The following is a 6008-nucleotide window of genomic DNA, read 5'->3' on the forward strand; positions in this document are numbered from 1 at the left end:
CCACAGGACTGAAGGTTTCATCGAAATCCACTCCAGGGCGTTGGGAGAAGCCGCGAACGACCCAACGGGCCTTGTACCGCTCCAGAGTGCCATCAGCTTTGAGCTTGTGGCGGAATAGCCATTTCCCTGTGACAATGTTGGCACCAGGGGGTCGCGGCACTAGCGTCCAGGTGTTGTTCGCCATTAACGCCCTGTATTCTTCCTGCATTGCTGTTAGCCAAACGGGATCACGCAAAGCTGTCCGCACACTTTTTGGGATGGGCGAGATGGCAGGTGTGGTGGCTAGATGGGCATATTTGGGATTAGGCTGGAAGATGCCATTTTTGCCACGAGTGATCATGGGGTGTGTGGTTGCGAGGGGCGCGTGCGGTGCATGGCAAACGGGAGATGGCGGGTCTGGTGGCGTGGCTTGGGAGGAGTTGTTTGGGGTTTGAGACGAGGATGGGGAGCCTGGCGAGCGAGGTGAGTGGTCAGGCGAGCTAGGTGGTGAGTGGTCAGGCGAGCTAGGTGAGCAGCGGTAGGTGCCTGGTATACCCGCCGGAGTGGGAAGGGTGCCAGGTCTGGGTGGCTGCGGGAACCGTGTGGCGGGTGCATGGTGATCGAGGTCATCGTCACCGACATGGTCAGGTGTGGGTGGCGAGCGGAAGGGAAACTGATGCTCGTCGAAGAAGACATGGCGGGAGGTTAGGACACGCCCAGTGTCTTGATTGAGGCACCGATATCCTTTGTGATCTGGAGAGTAGCCGAGGAATACACACGGCGTGGAGCGTGGAGCGAGTTTGTGTGCGGCAGTGGCAGTGATGTTTGGGAAGCACAGGCAGCCAAACACTCGAAGGTTAGCATAATCTGGATGTGTGCCGTAGAGGAGGTAGAATGGGGTCTGGTTGTGGCGAGGTTTGCAGGGGCGTCGGTTAATGAGGAACGTGGCAGTGATCAGGGCTTCAGCCCAGAACGCCGGCGGCATGGAGGCGTGAGCTAGCATGGAGCGGACAGTGTCATTGAGCGTGCGCAGAATTCGTTCAGCACGCCCGTTTTGAGGGGAGGTGTACGGGCAGGACATGCGTAGCACAATGCCCTGCGTGGCAAAGAAGGTTCGTGTGGCAAGATTGTCGAATTCCCGTCCGTTATCTGTCTGTAGGTTGAGGATATGCAGGTTAAAGTGGTGCCGTACAAAAGTGTGAAAGTTGCGAAGGGTGGGGAGCGCATCAGATTTGGCACGCAGAGGGAAAGTCCAGGCAAAGTGACTGTAATCATCGAGAACTACTAGATAGTATTTACAGCCGGAATTACTAAGTACAGGAGATGTCCAGATATCACAGTGAACTAATTGGAAAGGGAAATACGAAACATGAGCTGAATCTGAAAACGGAAATCTACTGTGTTTTCCTATTTGGCAGGCACTGCAGGTGTGGGCGGGAGCGGCGTTGGTGGTTGGAGCAGCTTGACGTAGGGTGAGCTTCAGGGCATCACGTCCTGGATGTCCAAGGCGTTGGTGCCAGATGTCCACGGCAGCGACGGCGAGGTTGTGGTGGAGGGTGGGTGCAGTGACAGGGTAGAGATCGCCGTCGTCATCACATCGGAGGAGCTCCGTCCTTGTGCGCCGGTCCTTGACAGAAAAGCCGAGATTGTCAAATTCAACGTTTATAGGATTTTGTCTAGTGAGGGCTTTAACCGAAACTAAATTCTTGATGAGATCGGGACATACAAGAACAGAATTGAGTGTGAGAGGGGAGGCGTTGGTGGGGAGGGTGGTGTGGCCAGTGTGCGTGACAGACAGAGACGAGCCGTCGCCAACAACAATACGAGAAGAAGTACAGGGACGAGAAGAAGCGAGTATACCTGACGACGAAGACATGTGCGAGGTGGCACCCGTGTCCATGTACCATTCACCAATCGGCGGCTGCGTCTGGGGCGCGCCGGCCAGGTTGTTGAGAGCATGGATCAGTGCCGTCTGATCCCAGGCTGGTCCAGTTGGCTGCAAGGCAGGGGCAGCCGGAGTGCCGTAGTGCATGGGAGCAGCAGGCGCAGGAGTGTAGTGCGATGCAGTGCCGGCGAACGGAGAAGGAGCGCCGGGGCGTGGGCCAAGGATGCCTGAACCAGGCGCGTGGGGGCGCCAAGGCATGGCCCAAGCGTGCACCATGCCAGTCCAGGGCGCCGTGCCTGGGGCGGGTGCTGGTGGAGCCGGTGGGCGCGCATAGCCTGACGAAGAGCCTGACGAAGAGCCGCTGTTGTGGCCTTGTTGGTGCGCGGGCGCTTTGCCCTTGTCCTTGTAGCCGTTGTTGCGTCCGCGCCCACCATTGTTGTTGTTGCGCCCGTAGCCGTTCCCACCCCCGCCGGAGTGGTTGCCGCTGCCGTTGGTGCCACCATGAAGTTCGCGGGCGGCGTGGAGCGCAGTGTCAGTGGAGCTGTCAGTCGATGCAGCTTGGCGGCTCTCCTCGAGAAGGAGGAACGCGCGGCAGGCGAGGAACGAAGGCAACGGCCTCTGCATCGTCAGGATGGGAATTGCATAGTGCAGACGCGGGGCAAGCCCACGAAACATATTCAGCACCTGATCGCGGTCGGTGACGTGCTCACCAAAGTCAGCGAGGCGGTCGGCACACTCCTTGAGCCGGGCGAAGTAGGCGATGACGGAGGACGAGCCTTGGTCGATGCGGCGGAATTCGGTGGCGAGGAAGACGACCTGGTGCTCGGCGTTCTCCAGGAACAGAGTGGCGATTGAGCGCCAAATCTGGGCGGCGGTGGCGCCGCGCTGATGTACGAGCCCGAAGATCTCCGGGCTGACCCTGTTGTAGAGCCAGGAGACAACGTGGGCGTCGTCCTGGAGCCAGTATGCCGCCGCCGCGCTTGGAGGGTCGGCGATGTGGTCGGTGACGCCGCACTTGGCGAACATGACCTCGAAGAGGGTCCGCCACTGGGTGTAGTTGGGCGGGTTCAGGCTGAGGACGAGCGGCACGTGCTGGTTGATGAAGACGGTGGCCAGCGGGGAGGTGAGAGCGGCGGCCGTCGGGGAGATGGAGGAGCTGGCAGGGGCGTGGAGCTGCAGCGTGCCGTCGGGGGAGGGGGTGGTGAAGGCAGAGGGAGTGAGGAGAGGGCTAGTGGTGGGCGGTGCTTTGAGGGGTGTAGAGGGGCCGCGGCTGGAGGGTGGCGGCGGCGGTGGGGGCGGTGTGGCCATGGCCGGAGAAGGGGATTTTGGGCAGCGGAATTGGGGATTTCACAGGTCAGGAGAGATGTGAGCGTCTGATACCATGTAGACAGTTAGACAGAAGTGGAGAATGCACCGTTGTGCTAACCATTGTATTGCTCTGCTTATATAGTACATCGAGGGCCGATCGTGCAGATCGTGCACGAGTGGGGTTAGTGTACATGCGTGAGGTACAGGGATGTGGCCAAGTTATTACTAGAGAGGGAGACTGGGTCAGCTAGAAGCAGTTATGCGTTGACAGGTTATATGCAGGAGCTGCCGGGAGGATCGATTGATTTTTTTTTACATAATGCGTTTGCTGCTTTTTGTGCCGGAGAAAGATAGAGGCCAGCTGATTTGGTAGGGCGAAGCCTACATCAAATTTGTGGTTCCCCTTTCAGAATCTACTTAGTTCTGAATTTCATTTGCAAGAGAACATGCACACTAGGTTGATTTGGGAACATCATGCTACTAACACCAACAGTCTTCTCTCTTGCAGCTGACGCCCAAATCATCATTTAAGCTCAAGCTACACGCTCCAATGGTCTTTCAGTTTCCTGATGCATGTAGGCATACTGCTGGTCACACTAGAGGAAACAACATATTTGCCGCGTATCAAAAATACCTGGCGAATGGCGAAAAGCATCCGGAGAAAAATCTGACTTTGCCGTGTACAGATTTTCGACACCCGGAAGGAAAAATGGGGCCTCCCTAGAAATTTGACTTTGCCGTGTGCCGCCAAAAAACACTGGACGAAGACGCTCTTTTTCGGGTATCTAACGGGAGACACCCGACGAAGAAACGCGCCATTATTCCCTGGTTGGACCTGCGCGTTATACGCCATGTGGCAGCCTTCTTCGCTGAGTGTCCCGCTGTGGCACTCGGCAAATAGCAACTTCGTCGTGTGTATTTCTTTACTGAGCGTATTTTCTCTATTGTGTTGTGTTCTTAATCTTCGCCGGGTGCTAACACTCAGCATAGTATTCTTCGTCGTGTACTAATTTTTGGCACCCGGCGCAAAGTGTCTTTGCCGTGTACCCGAGAAAAGAAACCCAGTAAAGATGAAAGGATACCGCAAAGATGTGTTTTACTGGTCAGATCTAGAATGGCAAGCAAGTCGAAAAGCATCTGATGAAAGTCCTCTTCTATTGCCACTTCATTTATGAAATTTGCATCCTCTCTAGGACCTAGCATTTTCAAATAGATATTTGTGATTTCTTCATATACCGTGGTTGATGAGTATTGGTAGAAATTATGTTCTTTGCGCAAGCATTTTATTATGATTTATATAGTACATACAGTTCTTCACTTTTCATAAATAATTAATAAAATTAACATAGATGGCATGTTTGCTTTTGTGTGGATTGTTCTACAGTAGGACATGTGTAAGAGAATAGAAATTTGGGCGAAAACCAGTTCTAAAACAATGGTAAAAAAATCAAGGTATACTTTAAACCTATATTGTTTGATTTATTTTAGACCCGTTGCAACGCACGAGGACTTTTCCTATTTAAACATAAATATAAATAAATCATAGAAAAAATATTACCATTATTTTTTGGTAGATGAGTCCAGTCAAAAAAAGATGGAATTTTGAGTAATTACGATTTCAAGTTCGAAAAATATTTAATAAAAATCAGCTGAAGCAACATTCGACCTTCTCCCGGTGCAACGCACGGGCTCTTTTGCTAGTAAATACTTATGAATTGTGGTGTCTAGTTAGTACCATCTTTGTATGCTCAAGGTGATAGTGTGGGGCGTCCATAGATTGGGAATGCGAACTTTATGGAATGCTTATGCAGCCCTACGCAGTGAATTTGTGTTTATTATCGAGTGGTTCAGAGTAGCGTAGTGAAGTGATAATATCTATGTATTCAGTTATGGCATCATTGTTGAGAGTGTCCACTAGTGAAAGTAAGAAGCCCCAGGCCTTGTTTCTAAGCATTGAAACATCGTTTACAACCATTTCTGCTACATGTTTGCTTGCTGCCATTTTTATTTCAGATTGCAATTACTACTCATAATCATTCATATTATTTGTATTTCACTATCTCTTCGCCAAACTAGCGCACCTATACACCTGACAAGTGTATTGGGTGTGTTGTGGACACGAGAGAATTTTTGTATCGTAATTGCAGGGTTGCTTGAGAGGGATATCTTTGACCTGTACCTCCCTGAGTTCGATAAACCTTTCGTGATCCAATTAAGGAAAACTTGCTGCTGTTCTACAAACATCTGAACCTGGAGACCTAACACTGTCTACAAGAATCGAAGCGTGCGTTGACATCAGAAGGACATGTCTACCAAATCAAGAAAATGGAAGAATAAGGAAACGAATACATCATACGATGAGCCAAAGCGCCACATAGTTCTTTCTGGAAAAAGAATCATCACGGGAGTGGAGTACAAGATAGACATGTCAGAAGATTATAATAATTTTGATGAAATTACACCCTTCACAGTGAACATTGACCCAAGCATCAAGTTAGATGATGAAGATGCTCCATTATTACGGCCGAAGATGGTTCAATGATGAAGATGCTCCATGATCAAGTTAAATGAAGAAAGATCATGGCACAAATGAGTATCTCAACATGGCAATCAATGAGATTGTTGGGTTTTTGTACCATATATATAGGGAGATTCCCCAATACTACTAGAGGAGACGGAGTCTTTCACGGGATTGCAGGAAATTTTTTCCGAGGCGGAGCTTCCAAAGATGTCCTAGGGCGTGTGCACCAACGACATCTTCGAGAAGCTCCACCACGGGAGATTTCCCAACCCTTTCCCCAACACTGTTAGAGGAGATGGAGTCTTTCACGGGCTT

At 51.3% G+C, this 6008-nt stretch overlaps 1 long non-coding RNA gene across 1 annotated transcript; it reads right to left on the reverse strand.

Annotated features, from left to right (window-relative positions):
- Positions 1–1228: 1228 nt before the first annotated feature.
- LOC124651435 lies at positions 1229–2078 on the reverse strand. Its single transcript, XR_006987405.1, has 2 exons — positions 1840–2078; positions 1229–1606 (listed from the first exon to the last, which is right to left on the reverse strand). It is a non-coding gene; the product is annotated as an uncharacterized LOC124651435 (long non-coding RNA).
- Positions 2079–6008: the final 3930 nt, after the last annotated feature.

This window comes from Lolium rigidum, chromosome 5, assembly GCF_022539505.1.
Source record: "Lolium rigidum isolate FL_2022 chromosome 5, APGP_CSIRO_Lrig_0.1, whole genome shotgun sequence".
Lineage (NCBI taxonomy): Eukaryota > Viridiplantae > Streptophyta > Magnoliopsida > Poales > Poaceae > Lolium > Lolium rigidum.